Source organism: Mus pahari, chromosome 12 (assembly GCF_900095145.1).
Source record: "Mus pahari chromosome 12, PAHARI_EIJ_v1.1, whole genome shotgun sequence".
In the NCBI taxonomy this organism is placed as follows: domain Eukaryota; kingdom Metazoa; phylum Chordata; class Mammalia; order Rodentia; family Muridae; genus Mus; species Mus pahari.
In genome coordinates, this window is record NC_034601.1 from 38,061,843 (window position 1) to 38,077,053 (window position 15,211).

The 15,211-nt window shown below is 37.4% G+C and overlaps 1 protein-coding gene across 24 annotated transcripts in view; it reads left to right on the forward strand.

Annotated features, from left to right (window-relative positions):
• The window catches only part of Zbtb20 (zinc finger and BTB domain containing 20), a 726,359-nt gene that overhangs the window by 391,399 nt on the left and 319,749 nt on the right, over nt 1–15,211 (forward strand). For all 24 annotated transcript variants that reach the window (XM_029544669.1, XM_029544691.1, XM_029544687.1 and 21 more), the window contains one exon: nt 10,505–10,552. The gene's annotated coding sequence lies outside the window, so the exon portion shown is untranslated. The remainder of the gene's footprint in view (nt 1–10,504; nt 10,553–15,211) is intronic.

Consider the following 15,211-nt stretch of genomic DNA (forward strand, 5'->3'; position numbering starts at 1 on the left):
CACACACACACACACACACACACACACACACACTCGTGTGCTCACACACACAGGCATGCACATAAATTCATATAAGCTTCAGCCTCCAAATTCTACATCGTAGGAATAAAATAGGCTATACTTTCAATTTCATACTTTTTTTAAAGAATGCTTTTTATTAATAAGTAAACAATAACTGTACAGTGCTTTAGACTGCAGTCCTTTAAAATGTTTTTCTTGGTTGCATGATAAGCTGTAATGTTACCTTAAATACTATTTTTTGTAAGAAAAGCATTGGGGCTGGTTCAGTGGTTAAAAGCGTGTATCGCTCTTCCAGAGGACCTGAACTCAGTTATTAGTATGCACAACTGGCATTACACAACCTCTGGCATCCATGAGTACCTGCACTCATGTTCACATCCCTACACATTAACACACATGTATACACAAACTAAAAATTGAAAATAGGAGCTGGAGAGATGGCCTAGGTGTTAGGAGAACTTACTGTTCTTGATGAGGACAAAGGTTCACATCAAAGCTCACAATTTTCTCTAATTCTGGGGATGTAACACCCTCTTCCGACTTCTGTGTGTTTCTGCATGTGCATTGTGTACATAAATGCACACATGCACACAAACATACACATAATGAAGAATAAATAATCTTTAAAGATAAAAATTACTTTTTAAAAAAAAAGAAATGGAAAACATACAAAATACCATATCTATATAAAAAGATGCAGTAAAGACTAAAAAGGGAGTCATTATTAAAATAACTACACATATGACCATACTAAAGCACTATGTATGACCTCTTTTGCTTAATAAATATATTAAGATTAGAATTCTAAGGGTAACTATGGGTATATAGTCTCTTCTTATTTTTTCATTTGTTTTCTTTTCTCCTGGATTAATATATGTAATGTGTATCTTTCATTAATTATTTAATATTAATTGCCACAAATTTTGGCAAGCAGAAAAACAATTGTGTACACGCATGGGAATGATAACATTGTACTAATCATCTGACTTTCTATGCATTATATTTTTAAAACTCTTATCTAGTATAAAATCTTAATTGAAAATTTTAAAGCAATAAAAACCTTGAGTTGGCTTACTGAATCCAAGGAAAATGCATTCTTTCTGTAAGGCACTGAGTAACTTCCAAGTGTACATGGTAGGATGGCATTTGCTTGAACATGGAGTGACTTCAGAACTGAGTAAAACAAGAACTTACTTACTCATGTCACTTCTTAACTTGGAATATGAATTGGCTTTCTTCTTTGACAGGGAAGAATTTTCATTTAGACTGCTTCATGTTCTGATGCAATGTGATGTATGTGTATGTGGGGTATGAATCCTAATTCAGGACTTACTTTACAACTTTTAAATTACCTTTAATACACTCATAGATAGAATAATAACAAGTGTGTAATTAGATTGCTTGCTAATCAGTAAGACACTGCAGTGTAATTCACAGTAGGCTAATCTTAAATGAAATAACACAAGTGGACACTGTGAGATGTAATATATACTCAGTGTATTAATTGCTCTTGCCTACTTCAGTAAGAACCAACCCTGACCAAGGCAACTTATAAAAGAGTTTGCTTGTCTTATGGTTCTAGAGAATGAGAGTCCATAACTGTGTGGACATCATGGACATGTGGCAGAAACAGCAAGATGAAAGCTCAATACTTGACACAGAATGAAGAGAGCAAATTGGTAGTAGGGGAGGCTGATGATTTTGAAGCCCACATCCAGTGGTAGATGTCCTTCCTCCAACAAAGCCATATCACCTAAATTTCCCCAAACACTGATAACAGCTGAAGAAAAAGTGCTCAAATGTCAAGAGACAATGAAGGACATTTCTCATTAAACCATGATACCTAGTAGATCCTATTTCTTCAGACCTATTGATTTAGTAACTGATTTTTCTCTCCATCCTTCACCACCACATAACTTAGGAGACAATGCTAGGGACACTAGAGCAAGGAAACATTCTAATTTTCATCTAATGTCCACTCTGAGAGGAGATCTAAAGAAATAATCAAAAATTCTTGTTTCCTGGGATTGTAATCACAAAAAAGAGTCAAAATAAGTAGGAGGCCTTCCTCCTTCAGTATAATGTTGTCGAGTTCCTGTTCGCAGCAGTGAAGTGGAGTGAAGCCTTTCAGTTAATAGGCTGCCCCTTTATTCTTCTCATGCCAGATAAGCATTTACCTTGTTGATTATGAACTGCTGTTATTAGGGAAAACTGTGAGCTTGACGACCAGTGCCATTGGGATGGATGGATAGTTGCTGAATGTTTTCTTTTTTAGGTAATAGGAAGAAAACATAATATCCCTCTGTCAGATACTTGAACTGCATTTCAGCCTAGAATTAATCATTGTAGCTGAATTATAAATCCCGTAAGAGTAAGGTTCATAATGGAAACAATGACACAATCTTAATTACAGGATTCTGGCAGCTATACCCTTAATATCCAGAGACTTCCTTCTCATGTCCGAGTTTGCTTTTAACCTTCTTAGTCTGCATTAACTGCATAACTGAAATTTCAGTATGCATCTCCCCAACTTCGATTGGAATTGAGAGCATTTGACCTGCATCATTAAGCCGCATTAAGTTACTGGGATTTCTCTGGATCCTTTTCTGTAGAGCCATAACTACTCTCAAACATGTGTGTCCATGGGATGGAAAGAACATAAAGGGAGCTGAAAGGCAACCTGCTGTTGAGGGAAATTAGAGACCTGGAGATCAAGAAGTGTTGCTTTCTGTCTTTGATGAGATAGTTTATGTGGGCCCCAATGTCCATATTGACCATTCAGAGATCTAGACAGCGGTAACAGTCAAGAGGGAAGCCTGCCAGCTGTAGACTACCCTTGCTGCTTACTGCCCTGTCACACATTTAAAAATGGTATTTGCCTAAGACTTACTGATAATGTATTATTGAATTTATAGTTTCTCATATTTATATTTTTCTTTATAATTTCAATATATATCAAAGCTTTTTAACAAAAAAAAATGACTTCCATATGAAAACAAGAATAAAGAATGACTAAACAGAAAGAGGGGGGATATTGAAGTCAGGAGAAATCTGTCAGGTAGACACAGGGGACAGTAAGCAGGTCTACTCAATGATCTAAGATCTTAAGAACAGGAGTGAGAAGAAAAGTAACGGTTTCAACAGTAGACTCATGTTTAAGATAAAAAATTAAGTAGAAGATAGCTTTGAGGTGAACATTTTACATAATGTAAGGATTTTGTGTTTTATAAAAGAATCCTTTGAAATTGTTCCCTATGGCATTTAAAATAAGCTTCAATTTATACGCTTTGATTTACTCTATGCTATGGAAAAATTAAGAGTGAGCTTTAGCTACCAGTCCCAGCTCTGTCTCAACGTGTATGTTCCTCAGAAAAATTAATCGCCAGCCTTCAGATCTTCATATATAAAATGAAGCAGGCAGGCAAGTGCTCTTCTTGTTTTAAAAGCCATGCTGCGTATGCCATTGACACACTGCTGAACTTATTTACATTAAAGGAATGGCCAGACGCACACGCACACGTGTGCATGTGAACACACACACACACACACACACACACACACACACACAAAATGTCTTTAAAAGTTTTGATGATGATGTGTGTGTGCATGCACAGCTCCAGAGCGCTGACAAGATGGTATCCTGTGCTTCAGAAGCATGGCTGCCATTATACAGCATAGTTGAATCTTCAACTGGAGTTTTGGAGAATTGCAGCTGTAATTTCTTTCCTAAAGGTCTTATTCTCCAATTAACTGCAAGATTGCATTTCTGTCTTCCTGATCCAGAATTTATTTTTCTCATAAAACTCCTGTTTAACCAAGAAAATGAAAATCAGTATATTCTTGGTTGCCCTTCTGTTAATTTAAATTTGCATAACCTAATCAAAACTCAACCTGCTTTGCCCTTCAACAAAAAGCTGTATTCTCTTCCGTTACTAAGTGGCTACATTCTTCTCAGTATTTTTAAAAGATGAATTATGTTGATATCCCATGACTTTTCCTTTATAATATGTCCATGAAAATTAAAATGGACTTGTCTGTGCCCAGGAGTGAATTGGAAACCCAGGCTGAAAGGACAGGTAAAAAGGTGCACAGCATTTTGCTGATGTTATCAGTATTACAATTTTTCTAAACCCCCCCCCTTTTTTTTTTTTTTTTTTTGGTAATAAAGTGGAACTGAAGTCAACTGACCCCAAGCTAAGTGCCTCATGGTTCCTTTACATCATTATTTGGCCTGAAAATAAATGATACAGAAAAACAGCCTAAGATTTCATAGAAAGCATTGAAATATGGGGTTTGAGGCGTTTCTATTTTCTTTTCCTACAGAAATGTTTCTCCCATAATCATTTATCAGTTTCAGCAAGTATCTGGTAAGCACGAAGAAATTGTTGGCGTGTACTAGGCACTAGGTATAGAGCTGTGTGCATGTTCTTTGCTCAACATCTCTGACAAGAGGTTGGAGTAGGTATTCACTTGATCATGTGGGAGACATGACGACAGGCTGCTCAGAAATGATCCCAGTTTCCTCTTTTCCTCAGATAACTGTGATTTCCTAGTTCCCACTTCAAAACATTTCCGAGATAGAAATAAGGCCTCACCTAGCTTTCTGTTATTTATTTATTATTATTATTATTATTATTATTATTATTATTATTATTAATTTATTTTATTTGTTTACATTTCAAATGATATCCCCCTTCCCAGTTAACCCTCCACAAACTTCATGCCATTCCCTTCTCCTCCCTCCCCTTTGCCACTGTGAGGGTGCTCCTCCACTCACTCACCCACTCTAGCATGTCCCTACACTGGAGCATCAAACCTCCACAGGACCAAGGGTCTCCCCTCCCATTGATGTCAGATAAGGCCACCCTCTGCTACCTATCTGTAGCCATGGATCCCTCCCTGTATATTATTTGTTTGGTGGTTTAGTCTCTGTAAGCTCTGGGTGTTCTGGTTAGTTGATAATGTTCTTCCAATGGGGTTGCAATAGGAGGTTCAGCTCCTAAAATCCTTCCCCTAGCTCTTCCATTGGAGTTCCTGGCTCAGTCTGTTGGTTGGCAGTGAGTGTCTACATCTGTATTGGTCAGGTGCTAAAAGGACTTCTCAGGGAACAGCGAAAGTGCCAGGGTTTAGTGTCTGTAGATGGGATGGATGTCATCCCGTGCTTAATGAAGAGAATTCCTCTGTCTTTCTTATCCTAGTAGTTGATCTCAGCCTGAGAAGAGCCCACGGGTGTTAGAGAGTCCTGTACCTACAGGGAGGGTAAAGGTCATGGATACTTCTGAGTATAAACTTCGGGAGCTCATTTTCTAGCATGGAAGACACTAAGCAATGGTGACTGACAGCAATGTCCAACTTACATATGCCAGAGTTACATGGTCTCCAGACACACAGTGTAAGGAGCTGTTTCCATTTCTTCTGCAGCTGATGTTTGTATTCTTGCTTACGTTGGCTTTTTCCTTCTAACTTGGGGCTGTTCGGCTAAACCAAATACTCTGTGGATTATCACCTTGCAAAGTAACATGTGGCTAAACAGGAAGCACCTTTCTCCTAACAATACCCCGTGCATCTTAGAAAGAATTTTTGCAGCAAGGAAAACTAGTGGGGTCATAGCAGTAGTTACCCCAACACAGATTCACAAATGGGTCTGCAAGTGGCAAACTGCTACAGGCGGAGAAGTTTTGTCAGTTTAGTGGAACTGCTTTCAGTAATTTGAAACATTAGTACTTTGACACATGGACCTGCCAGTAAACTGTGTTAGAAATAAGCTTGGAATACCATGATTACTGTTTGGGTCACCATCACATACACCTTGTCCTATGACCTGAACAATAGCTGAAAGTCAGGACCAAAGGAAATTAAAAAGCAAAAAAACAGGAACTTATCCCTCCTTTAGGATTGCCTCTGCAAGTGCTTTCCAGTTCCCCTCCTGGCCCTCTCCTCCATGTCTTCCCCTTTCTCTTTTTGTTCCCTCCCCTTCTGCTCTTTTCTTTTTAGTGTTCTGAGCTCATTAGGTGGCATAGAGTAAATCAATAGTAAACGCTAACCGCCTGCTCTGTACTCAGTTTCGCAATGTCGCATAACTGGTACACAGACAGAGGGAAAAAGCCACACAGCTTTACATTCGAAAGCCCTCACATAATTTCACTTTTCTACAGCCAAAAAGGAAGTAACAGATGGGGAAACTTACAATTTTTCCCCCTTTCCCAGACTGTTTAGAAAGGAGTTAGTTAACATCCCTGGCCATTTCTAGTTACCCTAGCCTGTAGCAACATCCCATAATTGTCAGAACCATAACTGGTTTTAAAACAGGACTTTGTGACTGTCAGTGATGTAATGGATTTTCCAGGTAATATGAAACTAACATATTCTGAGACTAGTTCACTTGTTAATGGAAAATCAAAAAATTCTAAGAATAAAATTAATTATAAAGCCGGAGATAAGAAAGATGACTGTGTGCACACGTGTTTCTACTTGCAATATATTCTGGTATAATGTTTATGTGAAAACAACCTGGTATAATATTTATGTAAGAACAATTCGGGAAGATGATTCTCTTCCTTTTTACTTCAGTTACTATGAGTTTCTGACCTTCTTTTTCTCATTACAAAGCACAGTCAAACTCAGACTGAGTAACAGCATACATCTCAATGCTCCAACAGGACAGAAGGCTTAATTCCAAGGCCGGCCCTATAGAGGTCCTTCTCTGAATGACAGCTCTGTGTATGAATCTAGAGCTTGTGGAATTCTCATCTCCTGCCTTTCTCCCCAGTGCCAGGCTGCTCTATGAAACACCTTTGCATTCACTGCATCAAAAAACCTTCCCTCCCCCACTCCCCTCACCCCTGTCTCTTCTCTCCTCTTTGCTCTCCAGTCATTCTTATCTACTCCCACCTCCTCTCCCCTCCTCTTCTGTAATCTCCTCACCTCCCTCTCCTCCTCTCAGGTCTCTCTCCTTTCTCTTTGTAGCTCTGCACCTCTTTCCCATGCCTCTCTCATTCACACTGAAGGGTGTTACCCAGCCTAGATGGAAACACAGTGTGGTATTTGTGTGTGCTCTATCAGTCTGTCTTCCATCTTAAAATGTTTTGTTTCACTTACCCCAAGGAGTTCTCTGGGAACTAGGCCTTTCTGTCTGATAAGGAGGAGGCTGGAGAGAAGGGTGTTTTGTCCTTTCATTTTACTGTCTGGCCATCGATGTATTTGAAGTGGATATAAAATGATACAGAGGGCAACACTGGACACTGCAGGGAACTGTTAACCCAGCTGAGAGGCAGTGATAGTTCTGTCTGCTTTAACCAAATGAAGGGATGATGAAAAGTGCATGGGGAAGAGAAGGCATGGTCTCTACGATACAAATACAACCTGTTGAAGAATTGGGCTGCTTATATTTTGAATAAGTATCTTACTTTTAGTTCATTCTTTACTTATGGATACTAAAACCTAGAGATATCAACCAGTTTAATATACTAAAAGTCTAAGGTATGTTTTTTTTCTTTAATAGTGTGTGTGTATATGTGTGTGTTTAATTCAAACTATATCGTATTTTAAATACTTTCTTACAGGTCAGTTATTACAACTTAAAATTCTTTTGTATGGAAAACTCAAGCACACAAAGATAAAAATCAAAGCAAGTATATGTTTGCCTGGCTTCTCAGGTTTCATTGCTAAAGCACAGGTCTCTTTATTGTAACAATGCCATGATTGCAATGTATTTGGGATATCTGCATTTTCAATTACATATGGTTTGTTGTTTTAAAATGAATCATGACTAAACTAGTAAATATTTTAAACAAGAACACACACACACATACATACACATTTTTTTCAACTCTTTTTCTTCTGTACAGAATCAGTAACTCAGAGAATTGCTTATGGAAAACTATTGACATGAAAATTGGACAGAACATTCCAGTGTTTAGCCAGGAAATTATATTCACACATATTTTTCTATATATTCCTCTAAGTCTATTATGGCTGATCTTGAATTCCAATATTCAGTAATACATATTTGTACAATATTAACAAATATATCAACCCTCATCTCTATTTGTTGCTGTTGGCAGGAGTGACAGTAATGTTTCAAGAACCTTAGCCAGTGACTTAGCTATCCAACAAGAATTACTTAAGTTGTGCCTGGTACACAGAGCAGCTTTATAACTATTTTCCTTGTTTTAGTAAAACAGAAATTATATTCCTTATAATGCAATTTTTATATAATTGGTTACATAACCTGTAACCAAGTTATTTTCCTGAACATACATAGGAATTTATTCTGAGTACCCTAAATTTCAAATAATATTTTTTAAAGTAAAAAACTAAAACCCATAAAGGGAATCAATATTTCTAGGGTATCAAAAACAGCTGTAGACATCTGGTCATGGAAGGAGCAGAGGGGAAAGTCTAGCATCTTCCCCCCTCCTTTAGTCAGATGCCTTCGCTTTCTAGCTCGGTGGGTTTTCACACTGAACCACAGGTACGCAGGATTGTATTTTAAAGCTCACTTTACTGCAAGCAAATCTGCTCAGCCCTTCCTGTCAGCTGTAACCACAGCACTTGGGAATATCTAGGCTATATGTACTTTTTCATTTACAGTGCTGGATTCAAGTAGAGGCAAGGCTGGCAAACTTAAACTTGCTCCAACTGTGCCATGCAAAGCAAAAGAGTTTTAATTTTTTCTGATATCTGTTAAGTCCTACACAACCCGTTCAACTCTATTCCCCTTCTCATTGTTCAATACATTCTAATTTTTGAACAAGGTCCTCAGTCACAGACAGCTTTTCAGACAGAATCACTTACCTACTTGTGCCTTGTGTGAAGTAACAGCTTCATAAATATTTGTTTTGGTATGCTGGAGAGACTCACTGGTTGTCTCAGAACACTGTCCAGGCAAGTGTACACCATGCAAGGAAAGGGACAGAAGAAGCTGGAAATGAAGCGTCTCAGCTCTAGCCGTGAAGACATCATCGTCTTTAATAAGGAAGAGCGCATTGTCTACTCTTACTCTGTGTTGGTGCTGTGATCTAACCAACTGAGTGACCTCGGAGAGTTGATCGCATTCTATATAAAAACTTCAAATCTCACAAGTCAGTTTTACATCTTTCCTAGACATTCTTTTCAGTGGTGATTGTTGCATAGGCTCATTTTACGAACATAGTTTTTGGCAAGCCACCTAAATGATCTTCATCAAATTTCATATGCATGTGGGTAAGATTTTGGCTCTCAAAGGCACCTCTCTTGAACTCTACCACAGACTTAATTGAATTTGGGCTTTTCTTATATTCTCTGGATAATTAATTTTGCTTTCATTCATATGTGTAGAACCTTTCCTATGAAATGACTCTGTCATGTACAGTTTCATTATTTGTGGCATGGTAAACTTCAGGCCTTTCGAAGTCATGTTTGGAGTAATTTAGTTATATTTGATCTTCTATAGCCTGTCATTATGGTGCTGGTATTGAAGGTTGGGTGACTACCACGAAAGCCACTTGTAGCTTTTGTATTCTTAAGGTAATTAATTAGAAACACAATGTAAAAATATTAATAGGTGTGTACTATTGGACCAGCAGATTCTAAACTGTAGATTATATAACAATTGGAGACTTGTTTGTTCCACATGTGAAAATATTTTAATGTTAATTTTTATTTCAGTCTATTATTTTTGTGACATAGCATAAAAGTTTTAAAGGTTTCAGTTCACATTTGTGCTTCTCTTACCTAGCTTGGAATATAAAACAATACATTACTTTGTAGTAAAAAAGGATAGTATAAGCTGGGCAGTGGTGGCACATGCCTTTAATCCCAGCACTTAGGAGGCAAAGGCAGGCAGATTTCTGAGTACGAAGCCAGCCTGGTCTACAGTGAGTTCCAGGACAGCCAGGGCTACACAGAGAAACCCTGTCTCAAAAAAAAAAAAAAAAAAAAAAGAAACAAACAAACAAAGAAGGACAGTACAGCCAGTACTCTGATGAAGTGTCATGAAAGCAGGCGTACACTGTCCGTGGCTTGTTTTGCCATCAATGTCACAAGACTTAACATCCAGAACATGGTTAGCAAACAACCCAAAGCAAGGAGAGACCAGTTTGCTTCTATTTATAAAATGTTTAATGAAAAGTATAGTAAAATTCAAACAGAACTGCAAATCCTTGCGGTGACCAAAAGTTTGATTATTTTTTAAGCAGATCACAATAATTAACTATGAAACTGAACTTTCTCAACACAGAGTGTATTGTATAAAGGGTTAGCAGATCATTTATTACTGGCTGCGTCTGGTTAGTGATCATCAAGTTAAATATTCAGGCACTCACCAAGTCACCAGTCAGTAGGGTCTAATTGTGATTTCATTCCCAAAGGAACCATCTTTTACTTTCTACAATCAAGCCAGGGTCCCAGGGGAGGGACAAGTGTATTCTTTTCTGTGATTAGCATATTGTCATATATTAGGTGAAACACATACCAAGACTTATGGTATCCTTTTCCATTTCAGACTCTTTTATCATCAGCATTTGAATATTTCACACAACCTTGCTGGCTGGTAAGTAAGATTTCATTGTCTCTCAATTGCAGGCCAAAATATTAAAGTCCAAAGAAATAAAATGTATTCATATCAAGTTTAGCAACTCTAGACAAACAAGAAGTAAATCTCGGGGCTGTAGTGAATTTACCACCACAAGATTAATGTATTTTGATACAGAAAAAAGGTAGAAGAATAAAAATCAATATCACAATATTGGTAAACATTTTGAATGACTTTGGTAGACATGGGTGGAAGAACTAAAGGACTTGTTTGGAGGTCTTTCTGGAAATACATTTTTCTAAAGAACTTCTGAAGAGACAGAAACAGCCATGAGGTGAAGAAAGCTACTGGTGTTTCCTGTGGAGAATGCAGTCATTTTGACATTAGGAAAGCACACAGAAAGTCTTTCAAACATATTTTATGTCTCTTTAAATTTCTGGTTTATATTATACAATATTTTGTAAATCTGAAATGTATTTGCTTCTTTTGAATCTTAAAAACAGACATAGCCACCCTTCCATATATCCCCTAGAAAAAAGGGGAGCGGCCTGTTGAGATACAGATAAACATGTCTGTAACTGGAAATTAATAGTGCCAAGATGATGTAAACATAGGTTTAGAGTTTGGCTCCTTGTCTTCTGGTGAGACTATGTGAAGTTTCTAGAAGGATAGCATTGTGTCCTTGAACAGTCTTGGTGGTAGGTGTCTGGAGGAGAGCAAGGCATGATGGGAAGGTAGGAGCCAGCCTGGAAGAGCTGAGTTTGCTAGGGGCTGGCAGACTGGAAACTGTAATGACAAATGTGCTCCAGAGGGAGGGGGAGCGGGGGAGCACCTCGCCTGGCTTCTGGCCCTCTTCTGCCTGGCACTCTAGTCCTGTTTAGTCATAAACAGCATAGTCATCCAAACCTTTAAAGTTACACTCTTGACTGCACTTCATATGAATGTGCACTAAATGAAGAATATCATCTCTTAGGGTGAGAAAGAGCTTTCTGTGGGGAATTTCCATGCACACTGCACATGATCCATAGTTGTCACTGTTATTGTTTCTAATTCTGTTACCAGTCTATCTCTGTCCCTGAGCGTGTCCAGCTTGCCACTGAAGGCCCCAGCTTCAGGACTGTTACTCTTTCTCCCGTCCCCACCCCGGACTCCCTGCTTTACTTGTTTTGCTCCCCAAAGTAAACCTGCTATTAGTGAGAGCCCAGAGGCACAAGGGACAGGCCTACTTGGTAACTTTAATTTGCTCTCCCTTAGCATTCCTCACAAAATGATATCAGCACAGAAAAGCCAGAATTCCACACTATGGCTGACTTGCAAAAGCAGCAGATTACTCCCAAGTGTTCTCTGTTTCTGTGATCAGATAAAGTATGAATTGATGGGCTTTGCCTTTGCCTTTTGTGTGCCACTTTCAGGCATGAAGATACAGGGCCGCGGAAAGGAGCGGGCAGTGCTGTGTGCTTGCAGTGTCTCTGTTTTAGTAAACAGAGATCTTCTAGAGGAACGGAGCACATCTCGTCTAGTGATGAACAAATATTGGTTTCATTTTAAAATGATACATGTTCATTAAAAATAATTTAGAAAAATACATAGGAGTAAAATGAAGAAAAATTAAAATAATTATATCTATAATTTAAATCTAGCCATTAATACCTATTTGATATATTTTCTACTCCTCATTTTCTCCCGAGGACATAGTGTTCGAATATGCTGTGCTCAGAATTCTTCTGTAATTTTTTTTGTTCCTCTTCTTAAAATTTAACTTAAGAATTTTTTATTTAGTTACAAAGTCTTTATAGATATTCTAAATAAATAAATTCTATTCCTATAATCAAAATGCCCACAAAAGCATTATATTTTACTTTTTTCCATTTCTATAATCCCTTGCATATGAACAATGAGTGAATCAGTCCATAAATAATAGCTAAATGATTGAAAGTTCAAATGAAGTATATATTTTTAAGATGATTTTTAAAAATTTTCAAATTCATGAATGTAGGCAGATTACTGTAATGAACTCGTGTGCATTCATCATCTGGCTCATTCACTGCTTAACTCATGGCCTGTCAGTTTCCCACGGTATTGCCTTGTTATTTTGAAAAACTCAGATATCATGACAGTTAATTAATTAGCCAATATTTCTGGTTCATTAGGATGCTTTTACATGTTGATGTTTTAAAAAGTTTCAGAAAAGCAATTCTCATCCTTATATGGAACACTGTTTCTCTTCTTCATGTCTTGGCCTCATGTCTTCTCATATGTAGCAACTGACCGGAAAGATCAGCTTGTACCACAGCACCCTCAGACACATGTGCTAGCCAAAGGGCCGTTGGGTTGGAGAAGAGACTGCGTTAGATAGGCTTGTGAGGCAAACGATTTTCTTTGGGATCTTTTTACTTAACTCAATTTTAGGATGATAACTTGCATGGCAGACTAATACAGCATCAATTATCTTTATCATTGAATATATCAATGTATTATATACAATTGTTTATCTGAAGTAAAAGAAAAAGTTCATCCTCTGGATACTTAGAACTCTTAACTGCTTTAAGCCCATGCTATATAGAGCAAAGCAAAGTACTTAAACCTAATAGCACTCTGTTCAAATATTTATAGCTTTTAAGGTTTTTTTTTGATAACAGTAAAGCATCTGATAGTTATATGGGACAAAGGGGAACTTTATATAATTTCATATATATATATATATATATATATATATATATATATATGAGGGGAGGAAATGATCCACTGCACAGCACTGCCTGTGTTTTTTACTCTGGTTATCCCAAGGTCTCTGGAGAAACATCTACAAGCCACTTTTCCATAGATAGGCCACAAGTTTCACAAAAGAACTCTATACATTCAAAATGATCTGTTGAATTGGGATTTGTGTACGGTACCTGTTTGCAAGTTTTCCTTTCTTTCTTGCTGAATTTTAAGCCAGAGACTATTCAGTGATGATGTGTTAACCAACAGGTGTTTGGAACTCATCAGATATTCAGGATGTGAACAAGTACACACTGCATCCATAGAAACTGAATTTATGTGTTATGTGTTTGGCCTGTTTAATCTTTGGTGCAGTTTCCATTGGCCTCAAAAGTGAGTAGCTAGAATATTGATGTGCTAACCCTTCGAGAAGAAATAAAAAATTTCTCCAGCACACTAAATCTCTAGAAAAAAATATGATGGCTTACAGGATGGACACATACAAAATATTTTTAGCCAAAGCTGGTAGTAAAAGCACACAGGGAAAAAAAAGAAAGTAAGAACACAAACAATAAACTATCCAATCAAACAGAGCATCTGTAGAAACTGCTCCTCTGCGTGTATAAAGAATACAAATTCTTTTCCTGTTTCCATCTCTTCTCTTTTCATCTGACTTCTGAACATTTATTTTCCTCTACTATGGCTTGACATCACCACCATTAAAATATCAGCTAAAGAGCCAAAGTGTGCCATGGTGCCATGGAATTCAGGCAGGTATGACAAAGCAGTAACAAGCAATTGTACTATTTTAAATCTGCAAAGTATCCATATCTTATAGCAATTCACTTTCCCATCGTTATTTTAAGCCAGATACTAACAGCACATCATGGTCATTTATTTACATCTTTTCCTTATATGTGATGGTGTACTATGTTCCTGTCATAAACATGGACAAAGCTCATGATTATAGTTGAATGATTCTCCTTATTTTAATGCAGGGAATCCTTCGTAAGTACCCTGTATAATGACAGGATTTTTAAGCCTAAAGATGCTGATAATCATAGCAAAGGAAGTGGAAGGTTTTATTTAGATTGCCAAGTCTCTCTATTCCATGAAACTGACATATTTAGGAAGTTTTTATTAAACCTGTATTATGCAATTGTGGGCAATTGGCATGTGGATAAAAATTATGTTATTCCTTCCCCAAGATAACTCCTGTGATTCTATGTCACATGGGAGGAGAGAAAGGACTGAAACCCATGCTAAAGCAGATATTCAAAGAGATCATTATATCCTCATCACAGTCCTTTCACATGGGGATGCTGAGGAGGGATCCCCGTTCTTCCCTTTGACTAGACTACAGTTTGAACAGGAGATAGTTTTGGAAATGGTCATACATCTGGAAACTGCTCCAGAAGGTCCCTCTAGACTCCCATGAGAACTGCTTCTATGAGTTCTGACCTCCATTGTAGAAATATTTCTGATTTTTGGTGATGTATGCCATCAGCTTGTTTTCTGGGTATTTGATAGCCAGTCTGAATTCATCTAATGTTTTTTTGTAGCATGGAGATCTTGTAACCTTTCAATCCTAAGTGTAAGGACTCTTGGAATTAATTATTTAAAGACTTTTAGCCTTTAACTATTTTTCTTTCTTTGTCCACAAACAAGTTGATTGGTTAATCATGTCCTTTGTTTGTTTTTGTTGTTGTTGTAGACACTGCCCATAAAGCAAGGACGAGGGAAAGCTATTTACAAAAGATAATTACAATGGCAGCAGTGCACTTTCTCTAGATTGTCTCATTCTCTTGATTGCATCAAGACCTAGACTCTAGAAAGTGTGTTCAGTTTTCCTAGGAAAATGATAGATAGAAATAATTTCATATTTATTATGTATTATCAAATACAGCATGTTAATTGTGTTACAATTACAAATATCACAGTTCTTTCAAACCCTCTTCTATTAACATGACTTCA